Raw genomic sequence first — 15,691 nt, forward strand, 5'->3', positions numbered from 1 at the left:
TATTCCGGATCCTCCTCCTGTAGAATAGAAGGATCGATTCAAGGTCAGCAATAAAACATTTAGGAATATGGATTGATTCCAGAATGAAATTTGGCATTCATGCCATAGAAACTGCCAAAAAATCAGAGAGTATGATGAGATTAATTGCTGCCCTCCTACTAGACACAGGAGGACAAACTCAGTATTGCTGGAGGTTACTGGCCAGAGTAACATATTCCACCATGCTTTATGGAGCTGAGCTTTGAGCCAATGTAACAAAATACACTAAATATAAAGGGAAGCTTGAGGCGGTACAAAGAAAATACTGCTTAAGGATTATAGCAGCATTCTGGACCTTCTCAAAGGAAGCAGCTGAGGTTCTGACGAGGATCATGCCAATAAATCTAGTCACACAGCGAAGGAAGAGACTCTGGGAATAGCAATCTTTGCTGCATGGGCACAAAAAACACTTATCATCGCAGATTGAAGAGGAGCTACTTAAGATCTAGCAAGTGCGCTGTGACCAGGGGACAAAGGGCCGGTGATCCCATCGCCTTATTGGCAACATTAGAACTTGGTACAGGAGATCACATGCCTCGCTGGGATACAGTTTAACACATAACACAGTTCCTGGTGGGCTATGGAGGTTACAGGTCATACCTTCACAGATTTGGCCTAGCTTATTTGTATCTATGCCCTGATTGTGACGAGGTAGTGTCTCCATTATCATGTCCATTTTTGCTGCCCACGGTTTGGAGGTGAGAGTGAGGAGATGCTGGATGCTTTGGGTCTGGAAGACATATTCCGTGCCGAGGGTAAGCAAGAGTATCATCTTGAAGGGAGCCAGCATATGGAGGGCAGTAGAAAACTTCATCAAGAAAGTATTAGACAAGTTACATGCCTGTGAAGAGTCCTGTCAGGAAATAAGATTCCAGAGGGCGCCGGGCCGGACAGGCTCGTGACTGAGCACCTAGAGGGCCCCCCGAGCATGTGGGGGTCATCCTAGAGCAGTGAGGTCATGAGCACTCCACATACTGACACCTGATGGCATTACTCTCCCCTTTCCAATGCAATGTTCTGTAGAGCAGCTCCAGAAAGGTGGGAGAAAAATCTCCACTGACCAAAGTTTAATAAAATATTAAACTTAATAAAATCAGTTTTAATGGTACTCAAATCTGGATTCTTCATTAATAAAATAAGAAGACAAAATCTGAGGAATAATTAAAGAGGTTATAATTACTTTCACTCAAAAAAAATATTTTGATAAGATACCTAACTTATTTAATGAAATTGAAGATTTCTTTTTATATGCACAGAAAAAGTAATATTTTAGATCTTTTACAATAATTCAATCGTGGTTTCAGTTCTGAATAGTGCACATGTTTACATATGAAATGGTTTCAATGAATGGGACAAGCGCTCAATCAAGTATTTGTAGTGCTACATAAGTACTACTTCGTCTAGATTAGTAAACAACTTGATTAAGTTAAAAAGTTTTCAATTTTATTTTTATTATTTAAAAGTTTCATTTAAAACTGTTGTTTGCTTTTTTTAGAGATTTTATTTTTTATTCAAAAATATGATGTTGCAATGAATTAAGTACTTTTTATTTCTCTAAGTATTGCCTATTTCTGTATTAATTTAATCTAGTTTTAGTTATTCATAATCAGTTTATTCATTCTCTATTTAAAGATATAAGGGCAAGATGCTCTGGTCTTACTTGGGGTATCAGAGTAAGATTTCAGTAACAAACCAACAAAGTGACCTTGACGAAGAGAGCCTTTCTTTCTTTCATTTCCTGTTTAGCCTCCGGTAACTACCATTTAGATAATACTTCAGAGGATGAATGAGGATGATATGTATGAGTGTAAATGAAGTGTAGTCTTGTACATTCTCAGTTCGACCATTCCGGAGATGTGGTTAATTGAAACCCAACCACCAAAGAACACCGGTATCCACGATCAAGTATTCAAGTCCGTGTAAAAATAGCTAGCTTTACTAGTGACGAAGAGAGCCTAAGAATGACAATCAGCTCTCTAAATAGATTATGGAGATGTTGTTTATTGATAACAGTATCTACACAGCACTTTCCCGGTGATCAACAGTTGGCTCAACACTCAACACTATTGGCTGTGATGACCTCACCATTATTAAGTCAAGTTAGAGTAGATGGCAACAGGCTTCTAAGCCTCATGAAGTAGTCTGCTTGGTATCGGTTAAACCAAGAAAGAGGTCAAGCTTAATAACCTTTGCATTGTTTACCAATCTGTGGAATTATAATATTCTTATTTTTGTTACTTGAGATTTATAACAACATCTTAATTTATAAACCATAAACCTTTGTCTTGAAATAAACATGCAAAAATTATTTTAATGTTTGGATTTGCAATTCAAAATAAATCTAAATTGTAATATCATGGGAAATAAATACTTTGATATGTTTTATATGACTTCTTTTTTTTTTGTAGTTAATTACTTTAAACAAAATGTTTATTTCACAAATATTATATTTATTGAAATAACAAAAATTATTTATTTTATTTAATACAATGATATAGTATCAAATTTCCACTCCCATAATATATACACAAAAAGTAAATAAATCTATTATTTTAAAAATAATTACACATTACTAGAGAAAGTACAGCAGACTGGTGAAAACAAAGTAAATAAAGATCATGGGGACTTATTTGATCACCAGTCACTTTGATTTGATACACTTTATTATTCTACTTTGCATTAATATTTTTAATATTTTATAACACTTATTAGACTTGATTCACATGCATAGTTTGTTCAATAAATTTGCCAATCTAAACTGATGAGTTTGGACTGAACTGATATTATTATTATTAGGGCTGATTCTGTATCTCCTCAAATTCTAAGACTCCACACAAATTCAGTTCTAATAACTACATTCTGTCTACTTTATGTTGAGGCCTGAAGTAAACAATCTGCATGTAGGTGATATGTGTAAGATACAACACACATACACTTGACAACCTTCAATCTGTTGATGCAATCCACCGAGTGGACAAAAATGATACATCACTTTTAAAAATAGTTACCACATCATAAGAATGTTAATCATTATTTACACCTGTTATTAATCTCAGATTATCACATTATTAGTTATTATTATGTAATTATAAATATGTTACATCTACAACAATGCACTATTATTGAAAAATTTATACTAATTTCAGTTTCCTCATTTTCTAATATTCATATTATTTGCTACTTGAGGCCTACAGTAAAAAATGTTCCATGTTAGTGTAAGTATTTAAATTGCAATTTGGTACACATCATGTATGATGTTATATAAATAATAGCAATACTTCATAGCTATTTATAATTTTATGACACAGTTAAATTATATTTCTGACACTATTTTCAGAATGATTACTTTGTCTTGTGAAACTTCTTTGTATTTTAACTGTGGTGATAGAAGTTGCTTTGAGTAAGGTTGTTTTTGCCATTAATTTTGTTTAAATAAGTAACATACTGAAATTTATCACTTATTTGCTTTATTACAGTGCTAGAACTTGTTTTTGTTTATAAGTTTTTAATATTTAGAGAAGGTAAAAATATTAGGAAGTGGGGAAAAGACTGATTCTTAATATTTTCAATAAATTTTGCAAAAAATATCCTACTTAAAAATAAAATTAGTAGAAGTGCTTACATCTGAATTTACGGGTGTATCCATTTCAAGTATTGAGAGATTGTAAGCTGAAAAGAAAAAATATGGAGTGATATACACACCAAAAAAGAAAAGGAAACATTCAAAACCCAGTTTATGCCAATTTGACGATTTCAATAAAAATGTTGCCAGATCCAAAGTCCAAGGTTTCTTTTTTAAAAATGAATTGCCCACACTCAATAAGGTACTTTTAGCTATCAAAAATTATCTGAATTTACCAAAAGTTAGTCAGGCTAGTTTACATAAACTTCTTTTATTGATGGGTTTCAATTTGCAGGGAAAAGTTGGGTGAATGAAGGTCATTCAGTCAATAAAGTTTGGTGTAACACTTCCGTTAAGATATCTAATCAGGCTTTTCCATTTTGTTTAAGTACCGGTATAAAATCTGCAAGTAACAAAGGAAAATAGTTGATTGTAGGTCATGTAGGGAATGAATCCTTAAAATATTGGATTCTTTAAAGTATGGATGAATAAGTTTTTGTCAACGGTACATTATTAGTTTTCAAATCCAATAAAAAGGGTGATTACCATAAAGATATGAATGATAATTTTTTTTAAAACTGGTTATACGATTATGAAATTAATTCCACCAAATAGTGGTATTGTTATGAATAATGTACCATACCATAGTATAAAATTAGAAAAAATCCTAAATACATCATGGCTAAAAGTGAATGTTATATTGTGGCAAATCCCATTTGACTCTACCTTATTAAAAGTTGAACTCCTAGAAGAAGTTAACAAAAAAAAGCAAAAATTAAAAAAATATGTAATTGATGATGTGGCTGAAGCAAATGGACATACAGTATTATGGCTTCCACCATATCATTGCAATCTGAATCCAATAGAAATAATGTAGAGTCAAGTAAAATGATTTGTATTTCGAAATAACAAAACTTATAAATTATTGGATGTAAAGGTTTTACTTAAAAACGGTTTCGCTGAGGTAACGGCAGGGAAGTGGCGGAACTGTGTTAAGCATGTGCTGCAAGAAGAAGAAAAAATGTGGAAGATGGATTATTGTTGATAACGAAGTGGATAAATCATTATTAATTCGTAAAATAATTCCTGGGAATCTAATGTTAGTGAAGATGAAATGTTTAGTGGATTTGATTATTTATCAAGTGATCGCCGTAACAAATGATAAAAAACTTAACAAAAAAATGGTGATAAATCATAAAATATTTTTAATTTATTTTATGCATGTAAATAGTATCAGGATTTGTGTACAACACTTAACGAATTATTTACAAACCTATTTATGTTTATCATTTCATTAAACCATTATTATTTTGTATAGATACGAACGCGTATGATAATTATTACGTAACGGTAAAACAAAATTACCATCGAAGATAACTTTAATATATTTAACAAATAATAACCTTTTCTTAATTTAATAAATATATAATGTTTTAGAATATACCGAACAATAGGCAACTATTTCTGTATTATTATTATTACGTGCCATAATCAGGCGCGCAGTAGCTGTCGCGTAATTTTGTGTACATCTGGAACCTGTTTTGTTTATTTCAGGCCTCAACGTAAGGTAGACAGATATTAGCTAGTCGTCTGCCCAAACTGAGGGAATTCGGTCAGTCCAACGATCGGTATTCAGTTCACTCTTCACACATCAGTTTTGACTGAAACAATCCGTTTAGTTCGTCCGAGTGACTGAACTGTAGTGTATGGTTCCTTATTAAACCGAAGACTAGTCTGATGTTTCTCCCGAACAGCAGAGGGTGTTTAGATCCGTTCAATAAGATGCCCCAGTTCACTGAGAACTAGCGCTCAAACTATAACTTTAATAGCCAGATGATAACATCGAATTGATGTTGAGGTTATTGTGTGTTGCAGGTGTGTGGTAAGACTAATTTTATTATGTCAGTCTTTCAGCGCCCTTAAGGACGTCTTACAATGAAATGTTGATACGCTTTAATTAAGGATTATACTCATTAGAAAGTATCGATTGCAGATTATATCATTGAATAAAGAAAGATAAGTAAATAGTTTACGAATTATGTAATTAAAGGTTCAGTTTTATGTTCTGAAAAAATAAAATAGTTAAATGTTAATCATTTTTAAGCTTTATTTACATTAATATTATTTTATAAATGTATTTAACACTATGTGATTTTAGTAAATAATAATGATTCGAGTTTAGTAATAACAAAAGCCGGTTTTGAAGTTGCAGTACCATTATTTCTTATTGCATTGATTTGGATGAAATTTTTTAGTTACAGATTACTAATTTTCAGTAATTCATTAATTATTCCCAGTAAATACTAAAAAGCTTAAATAGAATTTTCGGTAACGTATATTTATATACGGTATACGCTAAAATGCACTGTGAATATTTAAAAAATTACATTCTTCGAATGTTTAACCTAATTTTCTTGGTACTTGTGTATTATAACGGCGCTAATATGGTTAGTCAGTTAGTTGTTAGATGGCGCCACTGAAAGGCTATCGCTCAGCTAGCAAAGATAAATTATCGCTTAGTTTATAAAGATAGACTTGATATCTGAATACCTAAATAAGACATAAAGTTATATATATATAATCTAACCTACGCTCGTTTACCTTCACTAGCGAGCGTAGATTAAGTTTGTTTAGATTATATTTCTGTTATAAATTTTTTTACAAGTAGAACGTAGTTATTTAACTCTCCATCAGTCGCGCTGATTGTAACCTCCCAATGATAGTGGCGCTGTTGTAACGTACAAGTACCATTTTTTTTAATGTTTATTTTTGAAAATTTGTTTTTTTAATTGAAATTTTTGTTGTTCGTGAACGTTTAAAAACGGATAAGCAAAGCACGCTTTGTTTTTACCGCTTATTACGTTGATAAAGCCTAATAAGGCGCTAGCGTCAGTGCATTATCGCACTTGTATTAATTACTTTAGGAAAAACCACTGAATGTTCGAAAACCATTGTTAAAAACTAATTAATTTGTTTTAAGCGAAATCTTAACCGGTTTATTTAAAGTGTATTAAGAAAAACTAAATAAATTAATGTTAATAATATTTGTAATTATTTTTTAAATACTTTTAATTTATATAAAAACAAAAACCATCAAATTTTGTTATCTATTTATTAACAAAAATGCGTTAAACTTGAAAGTTTATTAAAATGTAAGTTTAATAAAATGAATGAAAGTTTATTAAAATGAATAATTGCTAATACAAAGGCATCATTAGCAATTATTCATTTTAATAATTAGTTTTAAAAAAACTTGTGTGTTTTTGCCAGTTACATCAGTGATGTTGATGACAAGAGCTATGAAAATTTTTGTAATATTACTTTTTGGAAGGCAAAACACATGTTCAATTATTTAAACAAGTATATCTTTGTTATATATACAAGGAATGCATAATTTGTTTTTATAAATTATTGAAAATATTTTATATTAATAATATTTACTAACATAATTGCAATAATAATTAGAAAACAAATTGTATTGTGATATTTAAGTTTATCCCCATATAAATCAGCAGTTTCTGATTTACAAGAATTTTTATCTGTTACCAAATCTGGTGATGATTCCATTTCTGAACCTGAATAATTAGATAATTTGGTGGTCCTACAGCAAACAGTTTTCTTGGAATCTGATCTTGAATCAAATATATATTTGTGATAGAGAAATGATTAATCATGTTATGATGAATGGCTACTGTATGAAGGGAAATTAAGGGGGATTGTTGGTATGATGTAATTTCTGTATAGTAAATAGGATAATACACATTATTAAGTGTTTTCTAATAACTTTTGTCACTTCCAGAGTGTTAAAATGAAATTCTTATGAAGACAATTGAGAAATATAAATTTTTGGAATTAATTTTTTCTGGTTGATGTTTATTATTTATAATACATTATAAGTTAGATACAGGCTGTATTAATTTCTTTCATTTGATGGAATGACTATGAATAAATTTATCAAACCATATGATAAATACTGTGTAAATAAGTAGGAAAGGTAACACACTGTTAGTTCTCCCACTTCTTGAATAGCTTGGAAACTGAAATTTTACATTATTTCATGGGGTCTAAGAAAAAAGAATGTTCCCTTAGGCCTTAGATAGTAAGGTATTGCTGAGAATGTTTTTTTTTCTTCATCCACCAAAGGACTTCTTTATTTTACTAGGTATCCCTTATTTCATAAGAAATACAAATTGATTTTTCAAAAACAGTGTATCTCACTCCGCTTGAGATGCAAAAATTTGTCAGGAATGTTTGTTCAACAATGCTCAGAGTAATATTTACATTAATAATTTCTCTTAAATCACTTCTAAAAGGGTTAATTATGGATTAAAATGTACTCTGCAATTTTTCTAAACTTTTTTTTTTTTTTTGTCTTCAGTCATTTGACTGGTTTGATGCAGCTCTCCAAGATTCCCTATCTAGTGCTAGTCGTTTCATTTCAGTATACCCTCTACATCCTACATCCCCAACAATTTGTTTTACATACTCCAAACGTGGCCTGCCTACACAATTTTTCCCTTCTACCTGTCCTTCCAATATTAAAGCGACTATTCCAGGATGCCTTAGTATGTGGCCTATAAGTCTGTCTCTTCTTTTAACTATATTTTTCCAAATGCTTCTTTCTTCATCTATTTGCCGCAATACCTCTTCATTTGTCACTTTATCCACCCATCTGATTTTTAACATTCTCCTATAGCACCACATTTCAAAAGCTTCTAATCTTTTCTTCTCAGATATTCCGATTGTCCAAGTTTCACTTCCATATAAAGCGACACTCCAAACATACACTTTCAAAAATCTTTTCCTGACATTTAAATTAATTTTTGATGTAAACAAATTATATTTCTTACTGAAGGCTCGTTTAGCTTGTGCTATTCGGCATTTTATATCGCTCCTGCTTCGTCCATCTTTAGTAATTTTACTTCCCAAATAACAAAATTCTTCTACCTCCATAATCTTTTCTCCTCCTATTTTCACATTCAGTGGTCCATCTTTGTTATTTCTACTACATTTCATTACTTTTGTTTTGTTCTTGTTTATTTTCATGCGATAGTTCTTGCGTAGGACTTCATCTATGCCGTTCATTGTTTCTTCTAAATCCTTTTTACTCTCGGCTAGAATTACTATATCATCAGCAAATCGTAGCATCTTTATCTTTTCACCTTGTACTGTTACTCCGAATCTAAATTGTTCTTTAACATCATTAACTGCTAGTTCCATGTAAAGATTTAAAAGTAATGGAGATAGGGAACATCCTTGTCAGACTCCCTTTCTTATTAGGGCTTCTTTCTTATGTTCTTCAATTGTTATTCTTGCTGTTTGGTTCCTGTACATGTTAGCAATTGTTCTTCTATCTCTGTATTTGAACCCTAATTTTTTTAAAATGCTGAACATTTTATTCCAATCTACGTTATCGAAAGCCTTTTCTAGGTCTATAAACGCCAAGTATGTTGGTTTGTTTTTCTTTAATCTTCCTTCTACTATTAATCTGAGGCCTAAAATTGCTTCCCTTGTCCCTATACTTTTCCTGAAACCAAATTGGTCTTCTCCTAACACTTCTTCCACTCTCCTCTCAATTCTTCTGTATAAAATTCTAGTTAAGATTTTTGATGCATGACTAGTTAAACTAATTGTTCTATATTCTTCACATTTATCTGCCCCTGCTTTCTTTGGTATCATAACTATAACACTTTTTTTGAAGTCCGACGGAAATTCCCCTTTTTCATAAATATTAAACACCAGTTTGTATAATCTATCAATCGCTTCCTCATCTGCACTGCGCAGTAATTCTACAGGTATTCCGTCTATTCCAGGAGCCTTTCTGCCATTTAAATCTTTTAATGCTCTCTTAAATTCAGATCTCAGTATTGTTTCTCCCATTTCATCCTCCTCAACTTCCTCTTCTTCCTCTATAACACCATTTTCTAATTCATTTCCTCCGTATAACTCTTCAATATATTCCACCCATCTATCGACTTTACCTTTCGTATTATATATTGGTGTACCATCTTTGTTTAACACATTATTAGATTTTAATTTATGTACCCCAAAATTTTCCTTAACTTTCCTGTATGCTCCGTCTATTTTACCAATGTTCATTTCTCTTTCCACTTCTGAACACTTTTCTTTAATCCACTCTTCTTTCGCCAGTTTGCACTTCCTATTTATAGCATTTCTTAATTGCCGATAGTTCCTTTTACTTTCTTCATCATTAGCATTCTTATATTTTCTACGTTCATCCATCAGCTGCAATATATCGTCTGAAACCCAAGGTTTTCTACCAGTTCTCTTTATTCCGCCTAAGTTTGCTTCTGCTGATTTAAGAATTTCCTTTTTAACATTCTCCCATTCTTCTTCTACATTTTCTACCTTATCTTTTTTACTCAGACCTCTTGCGATGTCCTCCTCAAAAATCTTCTTTACCTCCTCTTCCTCAAGCTTCTCTAAATTCCACCGATTCATCTGACAACTTTTCTTCAGGTTTTTAAACCCCGGGTTTAAACCTGTTTAAGGTTTCTAAACCTGTCTTATTGAAACTTCATATTCAACTGATGCTCCAAAATTATTTTTAAAAAATCTAATTTTTCTCTTTAAATCATCGCATAAAAGAGTGACGTTTGATTATTACTCTTCCCATGTATTTTTCAATTCATTTATAGTGTATACCTAAATAAGGGTCTTAAATTAACTCAAGTGTTATTAAAAACAAAACTGGGCTTCTCTTCTTACGATTTTTAAGACTGAAGCAGTATAAACATGAATTTCCTAATTCACATAGGAATTAAGTCCAAAATTTGGATTTTGGACCTTTTCTTAACTGCAGTAATTAAGAGCCCTCATTGAGAGATTTTCAATGATATTGAAAATATAAGTGGTACTTATTTTCATTGGTTCCAGAATTATAATAAATGAAATATTTAGATCTTAGAAGGCATGTCAGTTCAAATTAGACTAAATCTCCTTTTTATTAACTCTTTTTTAATTCAAATATATAAAAAAAAGATTTATAAAAACATTTAAATAAACATTTAACATTAAAAACATTTTATTTCATAAAATTTTAAACAAAATTTTTTTTATAAATTTAAAAAAATTACAGACCATTAAATTTTATGAAAACATTTTTTTTTATGCCCTTTTAAATTATTCTTAAGGGATTGAAATTGTATAAAGATGTTCTGTATTTGTAGTTTATACTATTTAAGTGTAAGAAATGTTTAACCAAAGCATCATGAAGGGAAAAATTTTATCACTGGAAAACTGTTAATATTTTCCATTCACGTCAAACTTAGGAATTACATATTGATTTCCAGGAATAAAATATTTTCTGATATCTAAAAGATAAATACAAATAGAAAAGAGAGTGGGAGAAGAAAGCGTAAAATTAATATTTGCCTTTATAAAGAATGAGTATGTCAGATAATCTTTATGCTGTAAATGTATGCTAAGGATGTGTGTGTAGATTCAGTCTTGTACAAAGTGGAATTACAAAAATTTTTAAAAACTAGATAATTAAAATCTGGTTTCTTTTGCTAAATTTGAGTCTGCTGAACTGCATAAGTATTAATTATTGGAAATAATTTTTTTTTTTTTTTTTGTCTTCAGTCATTTGACTGGTTTGATGCAGCTCTCCAAGATTCCCTATCTAGTGCTAGTCGTTTCATTTCAGTATACCCTATACATCCTACATCCCCAACAATATTATCTAATATTACACATAATTAATATTATATCACATTATAATAATCCATTTTTAGATCACATAATTATAATGTGATTTAAAAATGGATTATTCCACTAACCATATTTATTGTAGTTTAAAAAACTAGTACTCTATTAGGGAAGTTGGAACTATAATTGAATAACCTTGATGTAGATTTATTAAATTTGGCTGATTTGTATTCAGGTTTATTTTTATGGATTTATTTCTAAATAATCACTGATCAAATAGATCAAGAGATTTTACTTTATAATATGAGTCAATCTAGTCACTATGGTTATCAGTCCAGATCTGCCAAATTACAATTTTTTCCTAAATTTTCAGTTTCTTAAGAAACTGAAAAATTGTAGAAAAACTACATTTTTATTTGTATACTCTACAAAGGGATACAACTGTTATAATTTTTAATATGGGTTTGATATATGTAAAACATCTACAGTACAATAACCACCAGTCGGGTTGCTTTCTCTGAGAATAATGCTGTCCATTATGCATCCAGTCCCTGTAGTAGGCAGGGAATAGGTGTCAAACATATAGATAAATATATCATCTGAATTTTGGAGAATTTGGCATTATGTTATCCAACATTAAAATTGGCTCAGTGAAGAGGCATAAGACGTATGTATGTATCTTGCATTGCTCAAAAATGATTAGCCGTAAGCTGTTGAAATGTTGGATTTAGGACTGTTGAAACATCTAGTTATGCACCTCCCTTTTCAATTGCAAACAACTGAATAAAAAAAAAAAACCCAAAATCTAAAAAAATTTAGATTTTGGGTTTTTTTTTAACTGCAGTAATAAGCCCTCATTGAGAGCTTTTCAATGATAAATCATAAGTGGTACTTATTTTCATTGGTTCCAGAGTTATAGTAAATGAAATATTTGGATCTTAGAAGGCACGTCAGTTTAAATTAGACTACATCTCCTTTTTTTTAACTTTTTTTTAATTCAAATATATTGATTTATTAATAATTATTAACTCTATTTGTTAAAAGTTTTATGATAAATAATAATAATGAAAAGATATCAGAATTTATTAATGAAATAAAATTTTATGTACTTTTCATTTTAAAATAATGCGTATATGTAATTTAACAGATGTATAAAGAAGTTAGGTAATGCCCACATCAATTTTTTTTAATGTGATACAGTCATGTCCTATTTAAATTGATAATGAAGCTAATTTATAGATATGATTGTTTTGAAACATTTTTCAAAAACCGTCGTAAACTCTTTTTTAAAGTTCCTAATAAATTTATTGACATTGTGTAAGTGGTAATTTTAATGTTTAGTTTCTAGAAGATTCAAGTCTTGTGATAGGTAAACTATTAACTCAGTTTCTGTTAACAGGATTAAATATTTCTATATTTTAGCCAACTAGAATTACAAATATCATGTGACATTAATGACAATTTTACAAAGTATTTTAAGGTAATTTTATATCCTTTCGTACAGTCTTTCAGACTGTATAAAATTAATTGCATTGCAATATTCAATTAATATTAATTCATGTTAATTCAGTATTCAATTATATTCGTGTGAAAAATGTTTTATTATATTCAATATTCAATTCAAATTAATTCATTCATTTTCAATTGTCAAATTGCAGTAGCATTACTTATTTTTAAAAATATGTAATGAGACAATGATTACTTTTACTCTTTTAAAAGGTCATCAATAAAAATTTAGTTTGGGAACCTTATTGTCACAAACTAAGAAAATAATTAAATTAGTCTTGACAAATTTAACAATCTTCTTGATGTTTTTTAGAATGTCTTTCTGGTTTGTCTATCTGTAAAAAAGAAACAGTTTAAACATAAAAGAAAAATGCATGGATTTCTAAACAAATCATAAAATCAAGCTCTACACTAAGGAATTTCCTTGAAATGTCTAAATATAATTTTTTTCTGGAACTTACAAAATTATTTGAAAAATTATAAACACATTCATGGTAAAGTTATTGATAATGGTAAAATTATGTAGTCATTTATCAAAAGTAAAAACACATTTGAGAATAAAACAAATCATATAACCACCAAAAATTCAAATGGGCTCTACTCCATTCAACCTCATTCGCTATTCATATAGCAGAGGAATTTAATAAATTCTTACCCGTTAATTCAAATAATAATAATAGTAATAGTAATATATATCCATTTAAAACAAAGTTATTCATCTTGAATGGTTTTGTTGATGTATCAGTCAGTATTCTTATTTATCTTTGATACCCAGGAATTTAAAAATTATATTTTAAATATGAAGTGTATTTAAAGTATTTGACATTAAAGTGTATTGATGAAATTCCTTCTGGTTTTTAAAAAGAAGTATTTTATGCTAATGGCCGGCCTTCGTGGCGCAATAAGTAGTAGTATCAAAGTCTTTCATCCAGAGGTCCCGCTTCGAATCCCGGTCAGGCATGACATTTTTACACATGCTACAAATAATTTATCTCATACACTGAAGCAAAAAACAAAAAGTATATGCTATTACTGTCCCTTCAAACAAATTTAATTAACAAATCTTTCTTTTACAGAGGATTTCCCAGCTTCTATTGGAAGAGTAAGTATAAATCATTCCATTTTTGATTTTTTTTTACGACTTTCTTAAGAAAAATTTGACAATTAAAAAATAATTATTGGCCAGTTTTGTTATTGTCCATATTAAGTGTACATTTATTTTTTATATAAGTATTTGAAAAAAAAAGATGAAAAATAAACTTGAAAAGCATAATGTATTAACAAACTTTCATCATAGTTTTAGGAAAAGGAATCTACTGACAGCCATTTCCCTGTTTTTGGAGTAAAATTTTAAATTTTATAAATAACAAACAGATTCCACATTGAATTTTTTTTGTGGTTTGCAGCAGTGCATTCGACTTAGTTCTATAATTTTTACTGATGAAAAAACTTAAAGAGACATGGCTGCTTACATTTGGTTGAAGTTATACCTAACATAAACAGGTAGTTGAAATTTCATCTTTTTGTAAGAATACACATGAAAAAGTAGGGCAAGGGTGCCCTTGGACCCTTGCTTTTTCTTGTTAATGACCTGCTTCAAAATCATAAACTGTTTTCCTTGTAACCTTCTTTGCAGAAGACACAATTATGTGTACAGTTGAAGATAATTATTTAAAAGAAATTGAAAATTCTAGATAGCAGTTCAAAAAGATTATTCACTGGATGGATAGTAACCATCTAGTTTTAAATATGAAAAATACCATTGCATTAGGCTTCTCAGGTAACTTTAACATTGCTGATCATGTGGATAGAATTCCCATTAATGATAACTATAGTATTAATTTTATTCATAATGTGAAATTTCTGTTTGATAGCAAATTCTCTTGGGATGATGAAATCGATTTTGTTTACAACATAATCAAACCATACCTTTTTGCTTTAAAATTCCTAAGTGATACGCTAAGATTGTCATCATTATTAAATATTTGTAATGCTTATTATGTACGAGGGTTATTTTTTTCAAGGTCTGATCGGTCACAAAATTAAAACCACAGTGAAAATAAAAAAATTTTTATTTGTAATAAGTACTTACATAGTCGCCACTCCGATTTAGAAACCTGTCGTAGCGTGGTTCCAACTTTCCAATACCCTCGTCATAGAACGGAGCCGCCTGTGTTTTCAGCCATGTTTCTACCCTGGTCTGCAGCGCAATTTCTGTGCCAAAATTTTGTCCTCCTAGCCAGTGTTTCATGTGAGCAAAGAGGTGAAAATAGGATGGAGCTAAGTTCGGGCTGTATGGTGGGTGATCAAACACTTCCCAATGAAAACGCTGCAGGAGCTTCTTTGTTACAGCTGCAGTGAGCGGCCGCCAAGGATTGTCATGGAGAAAAATAATGCCTGATGACAACATTCCTCTCTGCTTATTCTGAATTGCCCTTCGTAGATGTTGAAGAGTAATGCAGTATGAGGCTGCAGTGATGGTCGTGCCACGTTCCATGAATTCCACCAAGAGAACTCCATTCCGGTCCCAGAACACAGTAGCCATACACTTTCTGTTGGAGAAAGTTCGCTTAAACTTCTTTGGTTTACTGGGAGAATGATAATGCATCCACTGTTTGGATTGTTCTTCAGTTTCAAAATGGACCCATGTCTCGTCCCCTGTGACAATTTTGTTCAAAAAATTTTCTCCTTCATTGTGGTAGCGCTGGAGAAACGTTAGGGAGGCGTCCATCCTCATTGTTTTGTGATGGTCGGACAGCATTTTGGAAACCCATCTCGCACACATTTTGTGGTACTGAAGTCTCTCACTCACAATAGTGTAGAGAGCTGATCTTGAAATTTCAGGAAACGAAT

General features: G+C 30.6%; 2 protein-coding genes across 4 annotated transcripts in view; one reads left to right on the forward strand and one right to left on the reverse strand.

Annotated features, from left to right (window-relative positions):
- Positions 1-15,691, reverse strand: part of LOC142320333 (hemocyte protein-glutamine gamma-glutamyltransferase-like) — a 120,315-nt gene that overhangs the window by 46,128 nt on the left and 58,496 nt on the right. The window lies entirely within an intron of this gene.
- LOC142319496 (carboxypeptidase Q-like) overlaps positions 5,419-15,691 on the forward strand; it is a 36,530-nt gene continuing 26,257 nt past the window's right edge. The window contains exons 1-2 of one of the 3 annotated variants that reach the window (XM_075356828.1): positions 5,419-5,536; positions 13,915-13,940. The gene's annotated coding sequence lies outside the window, so the exon portion shown is untranslated. Of the gene's footprint in view, positions 5,682-13,914; positions 13,941-15,691 lie in introns of all 3 variants that reach the window. The other 2 variants (XM_075356830.1, XM_075356829.1) reach the window with 2 other exon arrangements.

Source organism: Lycorma delicatula, chromosome 2 (genome assembly GCF_047948215.1).
Source record: "Lycorma delicatula isolate Av1 chromosome 2, ASM4794821v1, whole genome shotgun sequence".
NCBI classification, from domain to species: Eukaryota; Metazoa; Arthropoda; class Insecta; order Hemiptera; family Fulgoridae; genus Lycorma; species Lycorma delicatula.